Source organism: Nomascus leucogenys, chromosome 4, assembly GCF_006542625.1.
Source record: "Nomascus leucogenys isolate Asia chromosome 4, Asia_NLE_v1, whole genome shotgun sequence".
NCBI classification, from domain to species: Eukaryota; Metazoa; Chordata; class Mammalia; order Primates; family Hylobatidae; genus Nomascus; species Nomascus leucogenys.
In genome coordinates this window covers 82,851,045-82,878,572 of record NC_044384.1, presented here as the reverse complement: position 1 = coordinate 82,878,572, position 27,528 = coordinate 82,851,045, and the positions used below count along the sequence as shown (strand labels likewise).

Below are 27,528 nucleotides of genomic sequence, written 5' to 3'. Positions count from 1 at the left end.
AAAGATCAAAAGAGACAGGGCCATTACATAATGGTAAAGGGATCAATTCAACAAGAAGAGCTAACTATCCTAAACATATATGCACCCAACACAGGAGCACCCAGATTCATAAAGCAATTCCTGAGTGACCTACAAAGGGACTTAAACTCCCACACAAAAATAATGGGAGATTTTAACACCCCACTGTCAACATTAGACAGATCAATGAGACAGAAAGTTAACAACGATATCCAGGAATTGAACTCAGCTCTGCACAAAGTGGACCTAATAGACATCTACAGAACTCTCCACCCCAAATCAACAGAATATTGACCACATAGTTGGAAGTAAAGCACTCCTGAGCAAATGTAAAAGAACAGAAATTATAACAAACTGTCTCTCAGACCACAGTGCAATCAAACAAGAACTCAGGATTAAGAAACACACTCAAAACCACTCAACTACATGGAAATTGAACAAGCTGCTCCTGAACGACTACTGCGTACATAACGAAATGAAGGCAGAAATAAAGATGTTCTTTGAAACCAACTAGAACAAAGACACAACATACAAGAATCTCTGGGACACATTCAAAGCAGTGTGTAGAGGGAAATTTATATCACTAAGTGCCCACAAGAGAAAGCAGGAAAGATCCAAAATTGACCCCCTAATGTCACAATTAAAAGAAATAGAAAAGCAAGAGCAAACACATTGAAAAGCTAGCAGAAGGCTAGAAATAACTAAAATCAGAGCAGAACTGAAGGAAATAGAGACACAAAAAGCCCTTCAAAAAATTAATGAATCCAGGAGCTGGTTTTTTGAAAAGATCAACAAAATTGATAGACCGCTAGCAAGACTAATAAAGAAGAAAAGAGAGAAGAATCAAATAGATGCAATAAAAAATTAAAAAGGGGATATCACCACCAATCCCACAGAAACAAAATCTACCATCAGAGAACACTACAAACACCTCTATGCAAATAAACTAGAAAATCTAGAAGAAATGGATAAATTCCTCGACATATACACCCACCCAAGACTAAACCAGGAAGAAGTCGAATCTCTGAATAGACAAATAACAGGCTCTGAAATTGTGGCAATAATTAATAGCTTACCAACCAAGAAAGTCCAGGACAAGATGGATTCACAGCTGAATTCTACCAGAGGCACAAGGAGGAACTGGCACCATTCCTTCTGAAACTACTCCAATCAATAGAAAAAGAGGGAATCCTCCCTAACACATTTTATGAGGCCAGCATCATCCTGATACCAAAGCCTGGCAGAGACACAACCAAAAAAGAGAATTTCAGACCAATATCCTTGATGAATATTGACGCAAAAATCCTCAATAAAATACTGGCAAAACAAATCCAGCAGCACATCAAAAAGCTCATCCACCATGATCAAGTGGGCTTCATCCCTGAGATGCAAGGCTGGTTCAACATACACAAATCAATAAATGTAATCCAAGATATAAACAGAACCAAAGACAAAAACCACATGATTATCTCAGTAGATGCAGGAAAGGCCTTTGACAAAATTCAACAACGCTTCATGCTAAAAACTCTCAATAAATTATGTATTGATGGGACGTATCTCAAAATCATAAGAGCTATCTATGACAAACCCACAGCCAATATCATACTGAATGGGCAAAAACTGGAAGCATTCCCTTTGAAAACTGGCACAAGAAAGGGATGCCCTCTCTCACCACTCCTATTCAACATAGTGTTGGAAGTTCTGGCCAGAGCAATTAGGCAGGAGAAGGAAATAAAGGGTATTCAATTAGGAAAAGAGGAAGTCAAATTGTCCCTGTTTGCAGATGACATGATTGTATATCTAGAAAACCCCATTGTCTCAGCCCAAAAGCTCCTTAAGCTGATTAGCAACTTCAGCAAAGTCTCAGGATACAAAATCAATGTGCAAAAATCTCAAGCATTCTTGTACACCAATCACAGACAAACAGAGAGCCATATCATGAGTGAACTCCCATTCACAATTGCTTCAAAAAGAATAAAATACCTAGGAATCCAACTTACAAGGGACATGAAGGACCTCTTCAAGAAGAACTACAAACCACTGCTCAATGAAATAAAAGAGGATACAAACAAATGGAAGAATATTCCATGCTCATGGGTTGGAAGAATCAATATTATGAAAGTGGCGTACTGCCCAAGGTAATTTATAGATTCAGTGCCATCCCCATCAAGCTACTAATGACTTTCTTCACAGAATTGGAAAAAACTACTTTAAAGTTCATATGGAACCAAAAAAGAGCCCGCATCACCAAGTCAATCCTAAGCCAAAAGAACAAAGCTGGAGGCATCACGCTACCTGACTTTAAGCTATACTACAAGCCTACAGTAACCAAAACAGCATGGTACTGGTACCACAACAGAGACATAGATCAATGGAACAGAACAGAGCCCTCAGAAATAATGCCACATATCTACAACTATCTGATCTTTGACAAACCTGAGAAAAACAAGCAATGGGGAAAGGATTCCCTATTTAATAAATGGTGCTGGGAAAACTGGCTAGCCATATGTAGAAAGCTGAAACTGGATCCCTTCCTTACACCTTATACAAAAATTAATTCAAGATGGATTAAAGACTTACATGTTAGACCCAAAACCATAAATACCCTACAAGAAAACCTAGGCAATACCATTCAGGACATAGGCGTGGGCAAGGACTTCATGTCTAAAACACCAAAAGCAATGGCAACAAAAGCCAAAATTGACAAATGGGATCTAATTAAACTAAAGCGCTTCTGCACAGCAAAAGAAACTACCATCAGAGTGAACAGGCAACCTACAGAATGGGAGAAAATTTTTACAACCTACTCATCTGACAAAGGGCTAATATCCAGAATCTACAATGAACTCAAACAAGTTTACAAGAAAAAAACAAACGACCCCATCAAAAAGTGGATGAAGGACATGAACAGACATTCCTCAAAAGAAGACATTTATGCAGCCAAAAAATACATGAAAAAATGCTCATCATCACTGGCCATCAGAGAAATGCAAATCAAAACCACAGTGAGATACCATCTCACACCAGTTAGAATGGCCATCATTAAAAAGTCAGGAAACAACAGATGCTGGAGAGGATGTGGAGAAATAGGAACACTTTTACAGTGTTGATGGGACTGTAAACTAGTTCAAGCATTGTGGAAGTCAGTGTGGCGATTCCTCAGGGATCTAGAAGTAGAAATACCATTTGACCCAGCCTTCCCATTACTGGGTATATACCCAAAGGACTATAAACCATGCTGCTATAAAGACACATGCACACGTATGTTTATTGCGGCACTATTCACAATAGCAAAGACTTGGAACCAACCCAAATGTCCAAAAATGATACACTGGATTAAGAAAATGTGGCACATATACACCATGGAATACTATGCAGCCATAAAAAATGATGAGTTCGTGTCCTTTGTAGGGACATGGATGAAACTGGAAAACATCATTCTCAGTAAACTATCACAAGAACAAAAAACCAAACACAGCATGTTCTCACTCATATGTGGGAATTGAACAATAATTCATGGACACAGGAAGGGGAACATCACACTCCGGGGATTGTTGTGGGGTGGGGGGAGGGGGGAGGGACAGCATTAGGAGATATACCTAATGCTAGATGACGAGTTAATGGGTGCAGCAAACCAACATGGCACATGGATACATATGTAACAAACCTGCACATTGTGCACATGTACCCTAAAACCTAAAGTATAATAATAAAATAAAATAAAATAAAATAAATAAATAAATAAATAAAATAAAAATAAAAAGAAGAAGAAGGGGGTGGAGCCAAGATGGCCGAATAGGAACAGCTCCATTCTATAGCTCCCAGCATGAATGATGCACAAGACGGGTGATTTCTGCATTTCCAACTGAGGTACCGGGTTCATCTCACTGGGGAGTGCCGAACAGTGGGTGCAGGACAGTGGATGGAGTGCACCATGCATGAGCCAAAACAGGGCGAGGCATTGCCTAACCCAGGAAGCACAAGGGGTCAGGGAATTCCCTTTCCCACTCAAAGAAAGGGGTGACAGATAGCAGCTGGAAAATCGGGTCACTCCCACCCTAATACTGCGCTTTTCCAATGGTCTTAGCAAATGGCACACTAGGAGATTATATCCCACACCTGGCTCAGAGGGTCCTATGCCCATGGAGCCTCCCTCATTGCCATAACAGCAGTCTGAGACCAAACTGCAAGGTGGCAGTGAAGCTGGGGGAGGGGTGCCTACCATGGCTCAGGCTTGAGTAGGTAAACAAAGCGGCCAGGAAGCTCAAACTCGGTGGAGCCCACCACAGCTCAAGGAAGCCTGCCCACCTCTGTAGGCTCCACCTCTGGGGGCAGGGCACAGACAAACAAAAGACAGCAATAACCTCTGCAGACTTAAATGTCCCTGTCTGACAGCTTTGAAGAGAATAGGGGTTCTCCCAGCACACAGCTTGAGATCTGAGAATGGGCAGACTGCCTTCTCAAGTGGGTCCCTGACCCCCAAGTAGCCTAACTGGGAGGCACCCCCAAGTAGGGGCAGACTGACACCTCACACGGCCAGGTACTCCTCTGAGACAAAGCTTCCAGAGGAACGATCAGGCAGCAGCATTTGTAGTTCATCAATATCCACTGTTCTGCAGCCACCAATGCTGATACCCAGCCAAACAGGGTCTGGAGTGGACCTCCAATAAACTCCAACAGACCTTCAGCTGAGGGTCCTGACTTTTAGAAGGAAAACTAACAAACAGAAAGGACATCCACACCAAAAACCCATCTGTACGTCACCATCAACAAAGACCAAAGGTAGATACAACCACAAAGATGGGGAGAAAACAGAGCAGAAAACCCGGAAACTCTAAAAATTAGAGTGCCTATCCTCCTCCAAAGGAATGCAGCTCCTCACCAGCAATGGAACAAAGCTGGATGGAAAATGACTTTTACGAGTTGAGAGAAGAAGGCTTCAGAAGATCAAACTACTCCGAGCTAAAGGAGGAAGTTCGAACCAATGGAAAAGAAGTTAAAAACTTTGAAAAAAAAGTTAGACGAATGGATAACTAGAACACCCAATGCAGAGAAGTCCTTAAAGGACCTGACGGAGCTGAAAACCATGTCACCCCTTTCTTGTGATGAATGCACAAGCCTTAGTAACCGATGTGATCAACTGGAAGAAAGGGTATCAGTGGTGGAAGACGAAATGAATGAAATGAAACGTGAAGAGAAGTTTAGAGAAAAAAGAATAAAAAGAAATGAACAAAGCCTCCAAGAAATATGGGACTATGTGAAAAGACCAAATCTATGTCTAATTGGTATACCTGAAAGTGACGGGTAGAATGGAACCAAGTTGGAAAACACTCTGCAGGATATTATCCAGGACAACTTCCCCAATCTAGCAAGGCAGGCCAACATTCACATTCAGGAAACATAGAGAATGCCACAAAGATACACCTCGAGAAGAGGAACTCCAAGACACATAAATGTCAGATTCACCAAAGTTGAAAGGAAGGAAAAAATGTTAAGGGCAGCCAGAGAGGAAGGTTGGGTTACCCACAAGGGGAAGCCCATCAGCCTAACAGCTGATCTCTCCACAGAAACTCTACAAGCCAGAAGAGAGTGGCGGCCCATATTCAACATTCTTAAAGAAAAGAATTTTCAACCCAGAATTTCATACCAAGTCAAACTAAGGTTCATAAGTGAAGGAGAAATAAAATACTTTACAGACAAGCAAATGCTGAGAGATTTTGTCACCACCAGGCCTGCCCAAAAAGAGCTCCTGAAGGAAGCACTAAACATGGAAAGGAACAACCAGTACCAGCCACTGCAAAAACATGCCAAATTGTAAAGACCATCAAGACTAGGAAGAAACTGCATCAACTAATGAGCAAAATAACAAGCTAACATCATAATGACAGGATCAAATTCACACAAAACAATACTAAGCTTAAATGTAAATGGGCTAAATTCTCCAATTAAAAGACACAGACTGGCAAATTGGATAGTCAAGACTCATTAGTGTGCTGTATTCAGGAAACCCATCTCACCTGCAGAGACACACATAGGCTCAAAATAAAGGAATGGAGGAAGATCTACCAAGCAAATGGAAAACAAAAAAAGGCAGGGGTTGCAATCCTAGTCTTGGATAAAACAGACTTTAAACCAACAAAGATCAAAAGAGACAAAGAAGGCCATTACATAATGCTAAAGGGATCAATTCAACAAGAAGAACTAACTATCCTAAATGTATATATGCACCCAATACAGGAGCACCCAGATTTATAAAGCAAGTCCTTAGTGACCTACAAAGACACTTAGACTCCCACACAATAATAATGGGAGACTTTAACACCCCACTGTCAACATTACACAGATAAACGAGACAGAAAGTTAAAAAGGATATCCAGGAATTGAACTCAGCTCTGCACCAAGCACACCTAATAGACATCTACAGAACTCTCCACCCCAATTCAACAAAATATACATTCTTTTCAGCACCACACCACACCTATTCCAAAATTGACCACATAGTTGGAAGTAAAGCACCCCTGAGCAAATGTAAAACAACAGAAATTATAACACACTGTCTCTCAGACCACAGTGCAATCAAACCAGAACTCAGGATTAAGAAACACACTCAAAACCGCTCAACTACATGGAAACTGAACAACCTGCTCCTGAATGACTACTGGGTACATAACGAAATGAAGGCAGAGATAAAGATGTTCTTTGAAACCAACGAGAATGAAGACACAACATACCAGAATCTCTGGGACACATTTAAAGCAGTGTGTAGAGGGAAATTTATATCACTAAATGCCCACAAGAGAAAGCAGGAAAGATCTAAAATTGACACCCTAACATCACAATTAAAAGAACTAGAGAAGCAAGAGCAAACACATTCAAAAGCTAGCAGAAGGCAAGAAATAACTAAGATCAGAGCAAAACTGAAGGAAATAGAGACACGAAAAACCCTTCAAAAAATCAGTGAATCCAGGAGCTGGTTTTTTGAAAAGACAAACAAAATTGATAGACTGCTAGCAAGACTAATAAAGAAGAAAAGAGAGAAGAATCACATAGATGCAATAAAAAATGACAAAGGGGTTATCACTACCGATCCCACAGAAATACAAACTACCATCACAAACACCTCTATGGAAATAAACTAGAAAATCTAGAAGAAATAGATACATTCCTCGACACATACACTCTCCCAAGACTAAACCAGGAATAAGTTGAACCTCTGAATAGACCAATAACAGTCTCTGAAATTGAGGCAATAATTAATAGCTTACCCACCAAAAAAAGTCCAGGACCAGATGGATTCACAGCCGAATTCTACCAGAGGTACACGGAGGAGCTGCTACCATTCCTTCTGAAACTATTCCAATCAATAGAAAAAGAGGGAATCCTCCCTAACTCATTTTATGAGGCCAGCGTCATCCTGATACCAAAGCCTGGCAGAGACACAACAAAAAAAGAGAATTTTAGACCAATATCCTTGATGAACATTGATGCAAAAATCCTCAATAAAATACTGGCAATCCAAATCCGGCAACACATCAAAAAGCTTATACACCATGATCAAGTGGGCTTCATCCCTGGGATGCAAGACTGGTTCAACATATGAAAATCAATAAGTGTAATCCAGCATATAAACAGAACCAAAGACAAAAACCACATGATTATCTCAATAGATGCAGAAAAGGCCTGTGACAAAATTCAACAACACTTCATGCTAAAAACTGTCAATAAATTAGGTACTCATGGGATATATCTCAAAATAATAAGAGCTGTCTATGACAAACCCACAGCCAATATCATACTGAATGGGCAAAAACTGGAAGCATTCTCTTTGAAAACTGGCACAAGACAGGGAGGCCATTTCTCACCATTCCTATTCCACATAATGTTGGAAGCTCTGGCCAGGGCAATCAGGCAGGAGAAGGGAATAAAGTGTACTCAATTAGGAAAAGAGGAAGTCAAATTGTCCCTGTTTCCAGATGACATGATTGTATATCTAGAAAACCCCATTGTCTCAGCCCAAAATCTCCTTAAGCTGATAAGCAACTTCAGCAAAGTCTCAGGATACAAAATCAATGTACAAAAATCTCAAGCATTCTTATACACCAATAACAGACAAACAGAAAGCCAAATCATGTGTGAACTCCCATTCACAATTGCTTCAAAGAGAATAAAATACCTAGGAATCCAATTTACAAGGGATGTAAAGGACCTCTTCAAGGAGAACTACAAACCACTGCTCAATGAAATAAAAGAGGATACAAACAAATGGAAGAACATTCCATGCTCATGGGTAGGAAGAATCAGTATCATGAAAGTGGCCATACTGCCCAAGGTAATTGATTGATTCAATGCCATCCCCATCAAGCTACCAATGACTTTCTTCACACAATTGCAAAAAACTACTTTAAAGTTCATATGGAACCAAAAAAGAGCCTGCATCACCAAGTCAATCCTAACCCAAAAGAACAAAGTTGGAGGCATCACGCTACCTGACTTCAAGCTATACTACAAGGCTACAGTAACCAAAACAGCATGGTACTGGTACCCAAACGGAGATCTAGACCAATGGAACAGAACAGAGCCCTCAGAAATAATGCCACATATCTACAACTATCTGATCTGAAACCTGACAAAAACAAGCAATGGGGAAAGGATTCCCTATTTAATAAATGGTGCTGGGAAAACTGGCTAGCCATATGTAGAAAGCTGAAACTGGATCCCTTCCTTACACCTTATACAAAAATTAATTCAAGATGGATTAAAGACTTACATGTTAGACCTAAAATCATAAAAACCCTAGAAGAAAACCTAGACAATACCATTCAGGACATAGGCATGGGCAAGGAATTCATGTCTAAAACACCAAAACCAATGGCAACAAAAGCCAAAACTGACAAATGGGACCTAATTAAACTAAAGAGCTTCTTCTGCACAGCAAAAGAAACCATCATCAGAGTGAACGGGCAACCTACAGAACAGGAGAAAATTTTCACAACCTGCTTATCTGACAAAGGGCTAATATCAAGAATCTACAATGAACTCAAACAAATTTACAAGAAAAAAACAAACAACCCCATCAAAAAGTGGGTGAAGGATATGAACAGACACCAGTCAAAAGAAGACATTTATGCAGCCAAAAAACACATGAAAAAATGCTCATCATCACTGGCCATCAGAGAAATGCAAATCAAAACCACAATGAGATACCATCTCACACCAGTTAGAATGGCCATCATTAAAAAGTCAGGAAACAACAGGTGCTGGAGAGGATGTGGAGAAATAGGAACACTTTTACACTGTTGGTGGGACTGTAAACTAGTTCAACCATTGTGGAAGTCAGCGTAGTGATTCCTCAGGGATCTAGAACTAGAAATACCATTTGACCCAGCCATCCCATTACTGGGTATATACCCAAAGGACTATAAATCATGCTGCTATAAAGACACATGCACATGTATGTTTTCTGCGGCACTATTCACAATAGCACAGACTTGGAACCAACCCAAATGTCCAACAATGATAGACTGGATTAAGAAAATGTGGCACATATACACCATGGAATACTATGCAGCCATGAGAAATGATGAGTTCATGTCCTTTTAGGGACATGGATGAAGCTGGAAACCATCATTCTCAGCAAACTATCGCAAGGACAAAAAACCAAACACCGCATGTTCTCACTCATAGGTGGGAATTGAAAAATGAGAACACGTGGACACAGGAAGGGGACCATCACACACCAGGGACTATTGTGGGGTGGGGGGAGGGGAGAGCCATAGTATTAGGAGATATACCTAGTGCTAAATGACGAGTTAATGGGGGCAGCACACCAGCATGGCACATGTATACACATGTAAGAAACCTGCATGTTGTGCATATGTACCCTAAAACTTAAAGTATAATAATAATAAAATAAAATAAAATAAAAAAAGAAGAAGAAGAAGGGGGGGCGAAGAAGAAAGAAGAAGGAGGAGGAGAGGAGGAAGAAGAAAGAAGAATAAGAAGGAGAAGGAAGAAGAAGGAGGAGGAGGAGGAGGAGGAGGAAGGAAGAAAGAAGAAGGAAGAAGGAAGCAAGGAGAAAGAGGAAAGAAGAAGGAATTTTCTCTTTCAAGGGTTTTTGGGAGACAAAAATGCCTGTGTTGGTTCTATGTGACCAGTAATATATACCACTGGACAAACATTGGGAGTGGGCAGATACTCTGCAATCCTGGCTACTCTCACAGCATATTTACATTATAATAAAACTGTTAAATCTTATATATCCTGAGTGTTTGTAAAACATATGTCTAATTTCTAAATTTGTATTTCAATTCAGAATGGAATGTAATCTATATAAAGAGGTGCTGGCCAGGTGCGGTGGCTCACGCCTGTAATCCCAGCATTTTGGGTGGCTGAGATGGGTGGATCACGAGGTCAGGAGATCGAGACCATCCTGGCTAACATGGTGAAACCCCGTCTCTACCAAAAAAAATACAAAAAAATATCAGCCAGGTGTGGTGGCGGGCACCTTTAGTCCCAGCTGCTCAGGAGGCTAAGGCAGGAGAATGGCGTGAACCCGGGAGGCAGAGCTTGCAGTGAGCCGAGATTGTGCCACTACCTCCAGCCTAGGTGACAGAGCGAGACTCCGTCTCAAAAAAAAAAAAAAGTGCTATGATTAACAAAATGATGAAGTGGCAGTTATTGAAAATCCTGGTCAATCAAAGCAAACAAATAGAAGTGTGTGTGTGTGTAATGTATATTCTCAAAGGGAAATGATACATATAAAGTTGTTAAAAGCAGTGATATTTGGAGTGCCAAGCCTTTGTTGCCAATCCGGTTGTCCATTCTTATAAAAAGGTATTAGAGACATCATAGTGGATTTCCACTGTGAAGCACAGTGCAGCAGTTAGAAAAATAAATTGTAAAGACACTTAGGAATGTTTATGTATCTCAAAAACATAGTGGTGAGTGTAAAATGAAAAAGAATGATATAATACATTTACACAATATATACATTAAAACATATGTAACTGTCAGGCCTCTGAGCCCAAGCCAAGCCATTGCATCCCCTGTGACTTGCATGTATACATCCAGATGGCCTGAAGTAACTGAAGATCCACAAAAGAAGTAAAAAGAGCCTTAACTGATGACATTCCACCATTGTGATTTGTTTCTGCCCCACCCTAACTGATCAATGTACTTTGTAATCTCCCCCACCCTTAAGAAGGTTCTTTGTAATTCTTCCTACCCTTGAGAATGTACTTTGTGAGATCTACCCCCTGCGCCCAAAACATTGCTCCTAATTCCACCGCCTATCCCAAAACCTATAAGAACTAGTGATAATCCACCACCCTTTGCTGATTCTCTTTTAGGACTCAGCCCACCTGCACCCAGGTGAAATAGACAGCTTTGTTGCCCACACAAAGCCTGTTTGGCGGTCTCTTCACATGGACGTGCATGAAATTTGGTGCCCTGACTTGGATCAGGGGACCTCCCTTGGGAGATCAATCTCCCATCCTCCTGCTCTTTGCTCCATGAGAAAGATCCACCTATGACCTCAGGTCCTCAGACCGACCAGCCCAAGAAACATCTCACCAATTTCAAATCCGGTAAGCGGCCTCTTTTTACTCTCTTCTCCAACCTCCCTCAATATCCCTCAACCTCTTTCTCCTTTCAATCTTGGCACCACACTTCAATCTCTCCCTTCTCTTAATTTCAATTCCTTTCCTTTTCTGGTAGAGACAAAGGAGACACGTTTTATCCGTGGACCCAAAACTATGGCACTGGTCACGAACTGGAAAGGCAGCCTTCCCTTGGTGTTTAATCATTGCAGGGATGCCTCTCTGACTATTCACCCATGTTTCAAAGGTGTCAGAACACGCAGGGACGCCTGCCTTGGTCCTTCACCCAGAGCGGCAAGTCCCACTTTTCTGGGGGAGGGGCAAGTACCTGAACCCCTTCTCTCTGTGTCTCTACCTCTTTGCATTTCTGGGGGAGGGGCAAGTACCCCTCATCCCCTTCTCCTTCACCCTTAGAGGCAAGTCCCACTTTTCTAGGGGAGGGGCAAGTACCCCTCAACCCCTTCTCCTTCACCCTTAGCGGCAAGTCCCGCTTTTCTAGGGGGCAAGAACCCCCAATACCTTATTTCCACACCCCAACCTCTTATCTCTGTGCCCCAATCCCTTATTTCTATGCCCTGACCCCTTTCCCACTTCTCTGGAGGGTAAGAACCCCCAAACCCCTTCCCTCTGCATCTCTATGCTATCTTCTCTCTGGGTTTGCCTCCTTCACTATGGGCAACCTTCCACCCTCCATTCCTCCTTCTTCTCCCTTAGCCTGTGTTCTCAAGAACTTAAAACCTCTTCAACTCACACCTGACCTAAAACCTAAATGCCTTATTTTCTTCTGCAACACCACTTGGCCCCAATACAAACTTGACAATGGCTCTAAATGGCCAGAAAATGGCACTTTCGATTTCTCAATCCAACAAGACCAAAATAATTTTTGTCAAAAAATGGGCAAATGGTCTGAGGTGCCTTATGTCCAGGCATTTTTCACAATTCATTCCCTCCCTAGTCTCTGTTCCCAATGCGATTCCTCCCAGATCCTCCTGCTTTCCCTCCTGCTTGTCCCCTCAGTCCCAACCTGAAGCATTGCTGAGTCTTTCCAGTCTTCCTTTTCTACAGACCCAACTGACCTTTCCCCTCCTCCCCAGGCTGCTCATCACCAGGCTGAGCTAGGTCCCAATTCATCCCCAGCCTCCGCTCCTCCACCCTATAATCCTTTTATCACCTCCCCTCCTCGCACCCGGTCTGGCTTACAGTTTCCTTCTGTGACTAGCCCTCCCCCAACTGCCCAGCAATTTATTCTTAAAACAGAGGCTGGAGCTAAAGGCATAGTCAAGGTTAATGCTCCTTTTTCTTTATCCCAAATCAGATAGCGTTTAGGCTCTTTTTCATCAAATATAAAAATCCAGCCCACCTCAGGGAGTTCCCTTTCTTAGTCAAAGAAAGGGGTAACGGACGGCACCTGGAAAATCAGGTCACTCCCACCCTAATACTGCGCTTTTCATATGGGCTTGGAAAACGGCACACCAGGAGACTGTGTCCTGCACCTGGCTCAGAGGGTCCTATGCCCACGGAGTCTCACTGATTGCTAGCACAGCAGTCTGAGATCAAACTGCAAAGTGGCAGCAAGGCTGGGGGAGGGGCGCCCACCATTGCCCAGGCTTGCTTAGGTAAACAAAGCAGCCAGGAAGCTCGAACTGGGTGGAGCCCACCACAGCTCAAGGAGGCCTGCCTGCCTCTGTAGGCTCCACCTCTGGGGGCAGGGCACAGACAAACAAAAAGTCAGCAGTAACCTCTGCAGACTTAAATGTCCCTGTCTGACAGCTTTGAGGAGAGTAGTGGTTCTCACAGCACGCAGCTGGAGATCTGAGAACGGGCAGACTGCCTCCTAAAGTGGGACCCTGACCCCTGAGCAGCCTAACTGGGAGGCATCCCCCAGTAGGGACAGACTGACACCTCACTTGGCTGGGTACTCCTCTAAAACTTCCAGAGGAATGATCAGAGAGCTGAATTTGTGGTTCACAAAAATCCACTGTTCAGCAGCCACCGCTGCTGTCACACAGCCAAACAGGGTCTGGAGTGGACCTCTAGCAAACTCCAACAGACCTGCACCTGAGGGTCCTGTCTGTTAGAAGGAAAACTAACAAACAGAGAGGACACCCACACCAAAAATCCATCCGTACATCACCATCATCAAAGACCAAAAGTAGAAAAAACTACAAAGATGGGGAGAAAACAGAGCAGAAAAACTGGAAACTCTAAAAAGCAGAGCACCTCTCCTCCTCCAAAGGAACGCAGTTCCTCACCAGCAATGGAATAAAGCTGGATGGAGAATGACTTTGATGAGTTGAGAGAAGGAGGCTTCAGACGATCAAACTACTCCAAGCTACAGGAGGAAATTCAAACCAATGGCAAAGAAGTTAAAAACTTTGAATAAAAATTAGACAAAGGTTTAACTAAAATAACTAATGCAGAGAAGTGCTTAAAGGAGCTGATGCAGCTGAAAGCCAAGTTTTGAGAACTACGTGAAGACTGCAAAAGCCTCAGTAGCCAATGCAATCAACTGGAAGAAAGGGTATCAGTGATGGAAGATGAAATGAATGAAATGAAGCGAGAAGGGAAGTTTAGAGAAAAAGGAATAAAAAGAAATGAACAAAGCCTCCAAGAAATATGGGACTATGTGAAAAGACCAAACCTACGTCTGATTGGTGTACCTGAAAGTGACGGGGAGAATGGAACCAAGTTGGAAAACACTCTTCAGGATATTATCCAGGACAACTTCCCCAATCTAGCAAGGCAGGCCAACATTCAGATTCAGGAAATATAGAGAACACCAAAAAGATACTCCTCAAGAAGAGCAACTCCAAGACACATAATTGTCAGATTCACCAAAGTTGAAATGAAGGAAAAAATGTTAAGGGCGGCCAGAGAGAAAGGTCGGGTTACCTACAAAGGGAAGCCCATCAGACTAACAGCTGATCTCTCAGAAGAAACTCTACAAGCCAGAAGAGAGTGGGGGCCAATATTCAACATTCTTAAAGAAAAGAATTTTCATGCCGGAATTTCATATCCAGCCAAACTAAGCTTCATAAGTGAAGGAGAAATAAAATGCTTTACAGACAAGCAAATGCTGAGTGATTTTGTCACCACCAGGCCTGCCCTAAAAGAGCTCCTGAAGGAAGCACTAAACATGGAAAGGAACAACCAGTACCAGCCACTGCAAAATCATGCCAAATTGTAAAGACCATCGAGGCTAGGAAGAAACTGCATCAACTAACGAGCAAAATAACCAGCTAACATCATAATGACAGGATCAAATTCACACATAACAATATTAACTTTAAATGTAAATGGGCTAAATGCTCCAATTAAAAGACACAGACTGGAAATTGGATAAGGAGTCAAGACCCATCAGTGTGCTGTATTCAGGAAACCCATCTCACGTGCAGAGACAGATATAGACTAAAAATAAAGGGATGGAGGAAGATCTATCAAGCAAATGGAAAACAAAAAAAGGCAGGGGTTGCAATCCTAGTCTCTGATAAAATAGACTTTAAACCAACAAAGGTCAAAAGAGACAAAGAAGGCCATTACATAATGGTAAAGGGATCAACTCAACAAGAAGAACTAACTATCCTAAATATATATGTACCCAACACAGGAGCACCCAGATTCATAAAGCAAGTCCTGAGTGACCTACAAAGAGACTTAGACTCCCATACAATAATAATGGGAGATTTTAACACCCCACTGTCCACATTTGACAGATCGATGAGACAGAAAGTTAACAAGGATACCCAGGAATTGAACTCAGCTATGCACCAAGCGGACCTAATAGACATCTACAGAACTCTCCACCCCTAATCAACAGAATATACATTTTTTTCAGCACCACACCACACCTATTCCAAAATTGACCACATAGTTGGAAGTAAAGCACTCCTCAGCAAATGTAAAAGAACAGAAATTATAACAAACTGTCTCTCAGATCACAATGCAATCAAACTAGAACTCAGGATTAAGAAACTCACTCAAAACCACTCAACTACATGGAAACTGAACAACCTGCTCCTGAATGACTACTGGGTACATAACAAAATGAAGGCAGAAATAAAGATGTTCTTTGAAACCAACTAGAACAAAGACACAACATACCAGAATCTCTGGGACACATTCAAAGCAGTGTGTAAAGGGAAATTTATAGCACTAAATGCCCACAAGAGAAAGCAGGAAAGATCCAAAATTGACATCCTAACATCACAATTAAAAGAAATAGAAAAGCAAGAGCAAACACATTCAAAAGCTAGCAGAAGGCAAGAAATAACTAAAATTAGAGCAGAACTGAAGGAAATAGGGACACGAAAAATCCTTCAAAAAATTAATGAATCCAGGAGCTGGTTTTTTGAAAAGATCAACAAAATTGATAGACCACTAGCAAGACTAATAAAGAAGAAAAGAGGGAAGAATCAAATAGATGCAATAAAAAATGATAAAGGGGATGTCACCACCGATCCCACAGAAATACAATCACCATCAGAGAATACTACAAACACCTCTATGCAAATAAACTAGAAAATCTAGAAGAAATGGATAAATTCCTTGACAAATACACTCTCCCAAGACTAAACCAGGAAGAAGTTCAATCACTGAATAGACCAATAACAGGCTCTGAAATTGTGGCAATAATCAATAGCTTACCAACCAAAAAGAGTCCAGGACCTGATGGAGTCACAGCCGAATTCTACCAGAGGTACAAGGAGGAACGGGTACCATTCTTTGTGAAACCATTCCAATCAATAGAAAAAGAGGGAATCCTCCCTAACACATTTTATGAGGCCAGCATCATCCTGATACCAAAGCCTGGCAGAGACATAACCAAAAAACAGAATTTCAGACCAATATCCTTGATGAACATTGACGCAAAAATCTTCAATAAAATACTGGCAAACCGAATCCAGCAGCACATCAAAAAGCTTATCCACCATCATCAAGTGGGCTTCATCCCTGGGATGCAAGGCTGGTTCAACATACACAAATCAATAAATGTAATCCAGCATATAAACAGAACCAAAGACAAAAACCACATGATTATCTCAATAGATGCAGAAAAGGCCTTTGACAAAATTCAACAACCCTTCATGCTAAAAACTCTCAATAAATTAGGTATTGAAGGGACGTATCTCAAAATAATAAGAGCTATCTATGACAAACCCACAGCCAATATCATACTGAATGGGCAAAAACTGGAAGCATTCCCTTTGAAAAATGGCACAAGACAGGAATGCCCTCTCTCACCACTCCTATTCAACATAGTGTTGGAAGTTCTGGCCAGAGCAATTAGGCAGGAGAAGGAAATGAAGGGTATTCAATTAGGAAAAGAGGAAGCCAAATTGTCCCTGTTTGCAGATGACATGATTGTATATCTAGAAAACCCCATTGTCTCAGCCCAAAATCTCCTTAAGCTGATAAGCAACTTCAGCAAATTCTCAGGATACAAAATCAATGTACGAAAATCACAAGCATTCTTGTACACCAATCAGAGACAAACAGAGAGCCAAATCATGAGTGAACTCCCATTCACAATTGCTTCAAAGAGAATAAAATACCTAGGAATCCAACTTACAAGGGATGTGAAGGACCTCTTCAAGGAGAACTACAAACCTCTGCTCAGTGAAATCAAAGAGGATACAAACAAATGGAAGAACATTCCATGCTCATGGGTTGGAAGAATCAGTATCGTGAAAATGGCCATACTGCCCAAGGTTATTTACAGATTCAATGCCATCCCCATCAAGCTACCAATGACTTTCTTCACACAATTGCAAAAAACTACTTTAAAGTTCGTATGGAACCAAAAAACAGCCTGCATCACCAAGTCAATCCTAAGCCAAAAGAACAAAGCTGGAGGCATCATGCTACCTGACTTCAAACTATACTACAAGGCTACAGTAACCAAAACAGCATGGTACTGGTACCCAAACGGAGATCTAGACCAATGGAACAGAACAGAGCCCTCAGAAATAATGCCACATATCTACAACTATCTGATCTGAAACCTGACAAAAACAAGCAATGGGGAAAGGATTCCCTATTTAATAAATGGTGCTGGGAAAATTGGCTAGCCATATGTAGAAAGCTGAAACTGGATCCCTTCCTTACACCTTATACAACAATTAATTCAAGATGGATTAAAGACTTAAATGTTAGACCTAAAATCATAAAAACCCTAGAAGAAAACCTAGGCAATACCATTCAGGACATAGGCATGGGCAAGGACTTCATGTCTAAAACACCGAAACCAATGGCAACAAAAGCCAAAATTGACAAATGGGATCTAATTCAACTAAAGAGCTTCTGCACAGCAAAAGAAACTACCATCAGAGTGAACAGGCAACCTACAGAATGGGAGGAAATTTTCACAACCTACTCATCTGACAAAGGGCTAATATCCAGAATCTACAATGAAGTCAAACAAATTTACAAGAAAAAAACAAACAACCCCATCAAAAAGTGGGTGAAGGACATGAACAGACACTTCTCAAAAGAAGACATTTATGCAGCCAAAAAACACATGAAAAAATGCTCATCATCACTGGCCATCAGAGAAATGCAAATCAAAACCACAATGAGATACCATCTCACACCAGTTTGAATGGCCATCATTAAAAAGTGAGGAAACTACAGGTGCTGGAGAGGATGTGGAGAAATAGGAACACTTTTACACTGTTGGTGGGACTGTAAACTAGTTCAACCATTGTGGAAGTCAGTGTGGCGATTCCTCAGGGATCTAGAACTAGAAATACCATTTGACCCAGCCATCCCATTACTGGGTATATACCCAAAGGACTATAAATCATGCTACTATAAAGACACATGCACACGTGTATTTATTGCAGCACTATTCACAATAGCAAAGACTTGGATTCAACCCAAATGTCCAACAATGATAGACTGGATTAAGAAAATGTGGCACATATACACCATGGAATACTATGCATCCATAAAAACTGATGAGTTCATGTCATTTGTAGGGACATGGATGAAACTGGAAACCATCATTCTCAGCAAACTATTGCAAGGACAGAAAACCAAACACGGCATGTTCTCAGTCATAGGTGGGAATTCAACAATGAGAACACATGGACACAGGAAGGGGAACATCACACTCCGGGGACTGTTGTGGGGTGGGAGGAGGGGGGAGGGACAGCATTAGGAGATATACCTAATGCTAGATGACGAGTTAATGGGTGCAGCACACCAACATGGCACATGTATACATATGTAACAAACCTGCACATTGTGCACATGTACCCTAAGGCTTAAAGTATAATAATAATAATAATAAGTAGAATCTGGGCAAAAAAAAAAAAAAAAAAATCCAGCCCAGTTGATGGCTCCTTTGGCAGCAACCTTGAGATGCTTTACAACCCTAGACCCTAAAAGGTCAAAAGGCCATCTTATTCTCAGTATATATTTTATCACCCAATCTGCTCCTGACATTAAATAAAACTCCAAAAATTAGAATCTGGCCCCCAAACCCCACAACAGGACTTAATTAACTTCACCTTCAAGGTGTACAATAATAGAAAAAAGTTGCAATTCCTTGCCTCCACTGTGAAACAAACCCCAGCCACATCTCCAGCACACAAGAACTTCCAAATGCCGGAACCACAGCGGCCAGGCGTTCCTCCAGAACCTCCTCCCCCAGGAGCTTGCTACAAGTGCCAGAAATCTGACCACCAGGCCAAGGAATGCCTGCAGCCCAGGATTCCTCTTAAGCCATGTCCCATCTGTGTGAAACCCCACTGGAAATCGGACTGTTCAACTCACCTGGCAGCCACTCCCAGAGCCCCTGGAACTCTGGCCCAAGGCTCTCTGACTCCTTCTCGGCTTAGCGGCTGAAGACTGACGCCGCCTGATTGTCTCAGAAGCCCCGTAGACCATCACGGATGCCGAGCTTTAGGTAACTCTCACAGTGGAGGGTAAGTCCATCCCCTTCTTAATCAATACAGAGGCTACCCACTCCGCATTACCTTCTTTTCAAAGGCCTGTTTCCCTTGCCTCCATAACTGTTGTGGGTATTGACAGCCAGGCTTCTAAACCTCTTAAAACTCCCCAACTCTGGTGCCAACTTAGACAATACTCTTTTAAGCACTCCTTTTAGTTATCCCCACCTGCCCAGTTCCCTTACTAGGCTGAGACACTTTAACTAAATTATCTGCTTCCCTGATTATTCCTGGATTACAGCTACATCTCATTGCTGCCCTTCTTCCCAATCCAAAGCCTCCTCTGCCTCCTCCTCTTGTATTCCCCTGCCTTAACCCACAAGTATAAGATACGTCTACTCCCTCCCTGGCGACCGATCATGCATCCCTTACCATCTCATTAAAACCTAATCACCCTTACCCCACTCAATGCCAATATCCCATCCCACAGCATGCTTTGAAAGGATTAAAGCCTGCTATCACTCGCCTGCTACAGCATGGCCTTTTGAAGCCTATAAACTCTCCTTACAATTCCCCCATTTTACCTGTCCTAAAACCAGGCAAGCCTTACAAGTTAGTTCAGGATCTATGCCTTATCAACCAAATTGTTTTGCCTATCCACCCCGTGGTGCCAAACCCATATACTCTCCTGTCCTCAATATCTCCCTCCACAATTCATTATTCTGTTCTGGATCTCAAACATGCTTTCTTTACTATTCCTTTGCACCCACCATCCCAGCCTCTCTTCACTTTCACTTGGACTAACCCTGACACCCGTTAGGCTCAGCAAATCACCTGGGCTGTACTGCCGCAAGGCTTCACAGACAGCCCCCATTACTTCAGTCAAGCCCAAATTTCATCCTCATCTGTTACCTATCTCGGCATAATTCTCATAAAAACACACGTGCTTTCCCTGCTGATGATGTCCGATTAATCTCCCAAACCTCAATCCCTTACAAAACAACAACTTCTTTCCTTCCTAGGTATGGTTAGTGTGGTTAGAATTCTTACACAAGAGCCAGGACTGCACCCTGTAGTCTTTCTGTGCAAACAACTTGACCTTACTGTTTTAGCCTAGCCATCATGTCTCCGTGCAGTGGCTGCTGCCACCCTAATACTTTTAGAGGCCCTCAAAATCACAAACTATGCTCAACTCACTCTCTACATTTCTCATAACTTCCAAAATCTATTTTCTTCCTCATACCTGATGCATATACTTTCTGCTCCCGAGCTCCTTCAGCTGTACTCACTCTTTGTTAAGTCCCACAATTACCATTGTTCCTGGCCCAGACTTCAATCCGGCCTCCCACATTATTCCTGACACCACACCTGATCCCCATGACTGTATCTCTCTGATCCACCTGACACTCACCCCATTTCCGCATATTTCCTTCTTTCCTGTTCCTCACCCTGATCACACTTGATTTATTGATGGCAGTTCCACCAGGCCTAATCGCCACACACCAGCAAAGGCAGCGTATGCTATAGTAAAAGCCACTAGCCCGCCTCTTAGAACCTCTCACTTCCTTTCCATTGTGGAAATCTATCCTCAAGGAAATAACTTCTCAGTGTTCCATCTGCTATTCTACTACTCCTCAGGGATTATTCAGGCCCCCTCCCTTCCCTACACATCAAGCTTGAAGATTTGCCCCCACCCAGGACTGGCAAATTAGCTTTACTCAACATGCCCCGAGTCAGATAACTAAAATACCTCTTAGTCTAAATAGACACTTTCACTAGATAAGTAGAGGCCTTTCCTACAGGGTCTGAGAAGGCCACTGCAGTCATTTCTTCCCTTCTGTCAGACATAATTCCTCAGTTTAGCCTTCCCACCTCTATACAGTCTAATAACAGACCAGCCTTTATTAGTCAAATCAACCAAGCAGTTTTTCAGGCTCCTAGTGTTCAGTGAAACCTTTATATCCCTTACGGTCCTCCATCTTCAAGAAAAGCAGAACGGACTAAAGGTCTTTTAAAAACACACCTCACCAAGCTCAGCCACCAACTTAAAACTGGACAATACTTTTACCACTTTCCCTTCTCAGAAGTCAGACCTGTCCTCAGAATATTACAAGGTACAGCCCATTTGAGCTCCTGTATAGATGCTCCTTTTTATTAGGCCCCAGTCTCATTCCAGACACTGGACCAACTTAGACTGTGCCCCAAAAGAACTTGTCATCCCTACTATCTTCTGTCTAGTCATACTCCTATTCACCATTCTCAACTACTCATACATGCCCTGCTCTTGTTTACACTGCCGGTTTACACTGTTTCTCCAAGCCATCACAGCTGATATCTCCTGGTGCTATCCCCAAACTGCCACTCTTAAATCTTAAAGTAAATAAATAATCTTTGCTGGCAGGACTATGCTGAATCTCCTTAGGCATTCTCTAATCAGATGTCCTAGGTCCTCCCAATTCTTAGACCTTTTATACCTGTTTTTCTCCTTCTCTTATTCCATTTAGTTTCTCAATTCATCCAAAACTGTATCCAGGCCATCACCAATCATTCTATATGACAAATGTTTCTTCTAACATCCCCACAATATCTCCCCTTACCACAAGACCTCCCTTCAGCTTAATCTCTCCGACAGTAGGTTCCCATGCCGCCCCTAATCCCGCTCGAAGCAGCCCTGAGAAACATCGCCCATTCTCTCTCCATACCACCCCTGAAAAATTTTCACCACCCCAACACTTCAACACTATTTTGTTTTATTTTTCTTATCAATATAAGAAGGCAGGAATGTCAGGCCTCTGAGCCCAAGCCAAGCCATTGCATCCCCTGTGACTTGCACGTATACATCCAGATGGCCTGAAGTAACTGAAGATCCACAAAAGAATTAAAAAGAGCCTTAACTGATGACATTCCACCATTGTGATTTGTTTCTGCCCCACCCTAACTGATCAATGTACTTCATAATCTCCCCCACCCTTAAGAAGGTTCTTTGTAATTCTTCCTACCCTTGAGAATGTACTTTGTGAGATACACCCCTTGCCCCCAAAACATTGCTCCTAACTCCACCACTTATCCCAAAACCTATAAGAACTAATGATAATCCACCATCCTTTGCTGACTCTCTTTTTGGACTCAGCCCACCTGCACCCAGGTGAAATAAACAGCCATGTTGCTCACACAAAGCCTGTTTGGTGGTCTCTTCACACAGACGTGCATGAAAGTAACCAGTGTGAATCATTTTAAAAACACATATAAATTTGTCCAGCACAGTGGCTCACGCCTGTAATCCCAGCACTTTGGGAGGCTGAGGCGGGCGGTTCATGAGGTCAGGAGATCAAGACCATCCTGGCTAACATGGTGAAACCCTGTCTCTACTAAAAATACAAAAAAAAAAAAAAAATTAGCTGGGCGTGATGGCGGGCACCTGTAGTCCCAGCTACTTGGGAGGCTGAGGCAGGAGAATGGCATGAACCCTGGAGGTGGAGCTTGCAGTGAGCCGAGATGGCGCCACTGCACTCCAGCCTGGGCGACAGAGCCACACTCCATCTCAAAAAAAAAAAAAATATATATATATATATATATTTAAAGTATATTAATACTGTATAATGATCCCTATGTTCAGAGATAGAAATGGGATTAAAGCATAAAGAAAAATGGAAAGAGATACATATATGAAAGGAATTCATGACTCAATGAGGTCACTGTCTCATACAATTAGGAATATGATAATTGAATGCAACATGCTTAATGTCCAAAGAAGAGAAATTTATGCTGCACAAAATGTAAAGACTGTTGCTCCTAGGTTACAGATCTGTGCAACACGTTACTATACTGAATACTGTAGGTAATTGTAACAATGCTAAGTATTTGTCTATCTAAACATAGAAAAGATATAGTAAAAATATGGTATTAAACATTAGTGTTTATTGTATGTCAAATCATTTCACAATAAAAACACTCAGAAAGCTGTAAATATAAGGGAATTTCTCAACCCTTATTAAGGGCATCTAATATAACCCTATAGCTAACATTATATGAAATAATAAAAGCTTCCAATCTAACCTAAGATTAGAGGACAAGGCAAGGATATATCAGGCCCTACTACTTACAATTAATATTGTACTGAAAGTCCCAGCTATTTTCACAAAAGAATAAGAGGCAAAAGATAGGAAAATAATAAGCAAAACTGTTTGTACTTGCAGATGATGTAATTGTGTAATAGAAAACTTTAGGGAATCTGTAATAATGCTACTAGAACTAAGAAATGAATTTAGCAAGGTGACAGAATGTAAGCTTAATATATAAAAGTCACCGAAGTAGTGAGCATAATTACCCAATAGGTAGTTTTTCAACCTTTACTTCCCTCCCTCCATCCTCCTTTTGGAATCCCCAGCATTTATTGTTCCCATCTTTGTGTTCATGTGTACCCAATGTTTAGCTCCCACTTACAAGTGAGAGCATGCAGTATTTGGTTTTCCACTTCTGCATTAATTTGTTTTGGATAATGGCCTCCAGTTGCATCCAAGTTACTGCAAAGAATATGATTTGATTCATTTTTATGGCTGTGCAGTATTCTATGGTGTATATGTACCACATTTTCTTTATCGAGTCCACCAATCATGGGCACCTAGGCCTTTGCTATTGTGAATAATGCTTTGATAAACATACAAGTGCAGGAATCTTTTTGGTAAAATGATTTCTTTTCCTTTGGGTACGGTGATGGGATTCCTGGGTCGAATGTTTATTCTCTTTTTATTTTATTTTTTCTTGTTTTTAGTTCTTTGAGAAATCTCCAAACTACTTTCCACAGTGGCTGAACTCATTTGCATTCCCACCAACAATGTAGAAGCATTCCCCTTTTCTGCAGCCTCCCCAGCATCTGTCATTTTTTGACTTTTTGATAATAGACATTCTGAAGAGTGTGGATGGTATCTCATTGTGGTTCTGATTTCCATTATTCTGATTATTAGTGATAATGAGTATTTTCTCATTCATTTGTTGGCCACTTGTATGTCTGTCCATGTCCTTCTCCCACTTATTAATGAAGTTACCTGGTTTCTTCCTGTTGATTTAAAGTCCTCGTAGATATTAGTCATTTGTCAGATGTATAGTTTGCAAATATTTTCTCCCATTGTGTAGATTGTCAGTTTACTCTGCTGATAGTTTCTTTTGCTGTACAGAATAAACATAGTCTTTACTATGCAAATGCAGGTATTAGTACAAGAGACATTTATGATGTATAAATTTTCCAATATTCCAGCCTATCTCATATGGTTTCAACTGATATCAAAGATCTACTTGCAGCAGATTGAGGAAGAATCTTTGATACACTCAGTCTATTTGCAAGCAGGAAACATTGCTTCTAAGAAGATCTGCTACTGATTACCTGTTGGTGCTTTAGGGTTTCAAATGCAAAGTTTCACTTGTTAAAACATCCCTTAAATTTCAAAATATACTTTCTTTTTGCTAGTTTTTACAAGTTGTTTTTGTTCCCATTATCTAATGTGTTCCCATTTCTCAAGTTTCAGAGGAGTTTAATGCTCAGATGGTGTTATCTCCAGCTTGCCATTGCTGACACTTGTGCAGTCATTGCCCCTACCTTCCTCACTTACTTCTCATTATGCTTCTTGGCTAGGATTTCTACCAAGACTGTCCAGCAAATAGTCTTGTGCTGAGTAAGTCAACACTTTGGATCTTGACATTTTCCAATCCTTGACTTTAGCCTTGAAGTTCTATCTTTAAAGTCAAAATCCTGTTTATGTTTTTGTTGGTTTTAGAGTGGACAGCATGTCTATTCCAAGTCCTGGAAATGACACTGACATCCGGTATCACCACTATTGAACAGATAATTTGGAGAGGACTGGCTTTTGCCATTGCTGACTGACACACCTTCCAGCTGGTGGTTTCCCTGTCTTTGTCTTCTTTCTGCCCTCAAGGTATAAGCTTTCTCCCTTCCTTTGCCTTATAACCTTCAGATGCAAGGTACATGGAATTAGGACATGGGAGTTCTATCGGGTGCCTTGTCAACATTTGAACATATTCTCTACTAATCTATACCCTGTGTGCAATACAAGAAGCATAAGAAATAGGGTTGTCAGATAATATTGAGAACACAAAATTCAACTTGGTTTTCGATAAACAACAAATATCTTTTAATAATTCTTCAAATATTTCATGGACCTTAGTTATACTTATTATTTTTTAATCTTTTTTCCTATAGATTATTGGGGTACAGGTGGTATTTGGTTAGATGAGTAAGCTCTTCAGTGGTGATTTGTGAGATTTTGGTGCACCCATCACCCAGGCAGTATACACTGTACCCTATTTGTATTCTTTTATCCCTCACTCCCCTTCCCCCAAATTCCAAAATTCATTGTATCATTCTTATGCCTTTGCATCCTCATAGCTTAGCTCCCACATATCAGTGAAAATATATGATGAATGGCTTTAAAATTTCTATTTATCTGAGAGTTCTGTATTTTTATTTGTTAATTGGATAAAATATGGGATGTTCCATTAAATTCAAATTTCAAATAAATAACAAATAATTATATGTTCAAAATATTGCAGGGGACACAGTTTACTAAATAACTATTTGCTATTTCTTTGAATTCAAATTTAACTAGACACACTATATTTTTACTTGCTAAAACTTGGAACCTCCCCTGAATAAGAGAGGAACCAACATGATTCGTAGTCTGCATTCCCTGCAGTGAAGGTGTATGCAGAGATGGTCATCTTCATATTGCCCTAGTAATGGCACAAGAGAATGTAAATTTATATCTCCAAGTGATATGGTTTTGTACTGTGTCCCCACCCAAATCTCATGTTAAATTGTAATCCCCAATGTTGGAGGTGGAGCCTGGTGGGAGGTGATTGGATCATAGGGGCAGATTTCCCCTTTGATGCTGCTCTCATCATAGTGAGTGAGCTATCGCAAGATCTGGTTATTTAAAAGTATATAGCACCTCCCCTGTTCCAGCCATGTAAGACGTGCCTGCTTTCTCTTCACCTTCTGCCATGATTATAAGTCTCCTGAGGTCTCCCCAGCCATGCTTGCTGTTCAGCCTGCAGAACTGTGAGCCAATTAAACCTCTTCCTTATAAATTACCCAGTCTTGGGTATTTCTTTATGGAAGTGTGAGAATGGACTAATAAACCAGGCATAACTGAACAAGTGGTGGGTATTAGATGAGAGAGAAAAGACATCTCAGGATAAAGGTTATGTGAAAAATGAGTAAGTGAGAGGTGCCTGCACCTCTGTCCTCTTCTTTGCCCAGGTGGTTCACAGGGTCTGCTCAGTGGCTGATTATCAACAGCAAACCAGAAAAGGACTTAAAGGAACTCATAAAAGCTGCACACAGAAATGAAACTAAGAATGCTGGAGCCATCCTAACCATGAAGATGAGCAGGATGGGAGCTGGATATAGGATGTTGGGAAGACATAACCTGCATTCACACTATGTGGTTTCCATGAGGAGAATAAAGGGTGGGAACACAGGTCTGATTATGGGTCTTCCTATGTCACCTCACTGTCCTGGTTCTCAGTGGGTGTTCACATTGTTTGGATTAGTACTGAAAGAGAGTATGCTCTTGCTGAACAGATTCAACACAGATATTTCACTTTGAAGAGACAGAGGGCATTTAGCATTAACACCTGCGAAGAGTGTATATTGGTAACAATATACACTAGAAAGTAAGAAAAACTATTCCATTTCTTCCTGCTTAATATTCTTTGGGCCTTTTTTCAGGGTGTAAGGCCAGAGGAAGGAAGGGTTAGTGACCATGTAGAATAGAACACCAAGACGTTCACTATTTGTTCATTCAGTCATGCACTCTTCATTCAGGGTATATTTTCTCACTGCCTAATGTGCCAGGTTCTGCTCTATCCCTGGAGATATGACAGTAACCACATAGTCCAAATTCCTGGTTTGTGGAGTTTACATTCTACTTATTACAACTTTTAAGAGTATGGCTGAGTGTAAATGCCTGAAAGAAGTCTTTCTCTTTTTTCCACTTCAAGTATAG

The 27,528-nt window shown here is 41.3% G+C and overlaps 1 pseudogene; it reads left to right on the top strand.

Annotated features, from left to right (window-relative positions):
* Window positions 1-27,129, top strand: part of LOC115834654 — a 61,346-nt pseudogene extending 34,217 nt beyond the window's left edge.
* The last annotated feature ends 399 nt before the right edge of the window (window positions 27,130-27,528 follow it).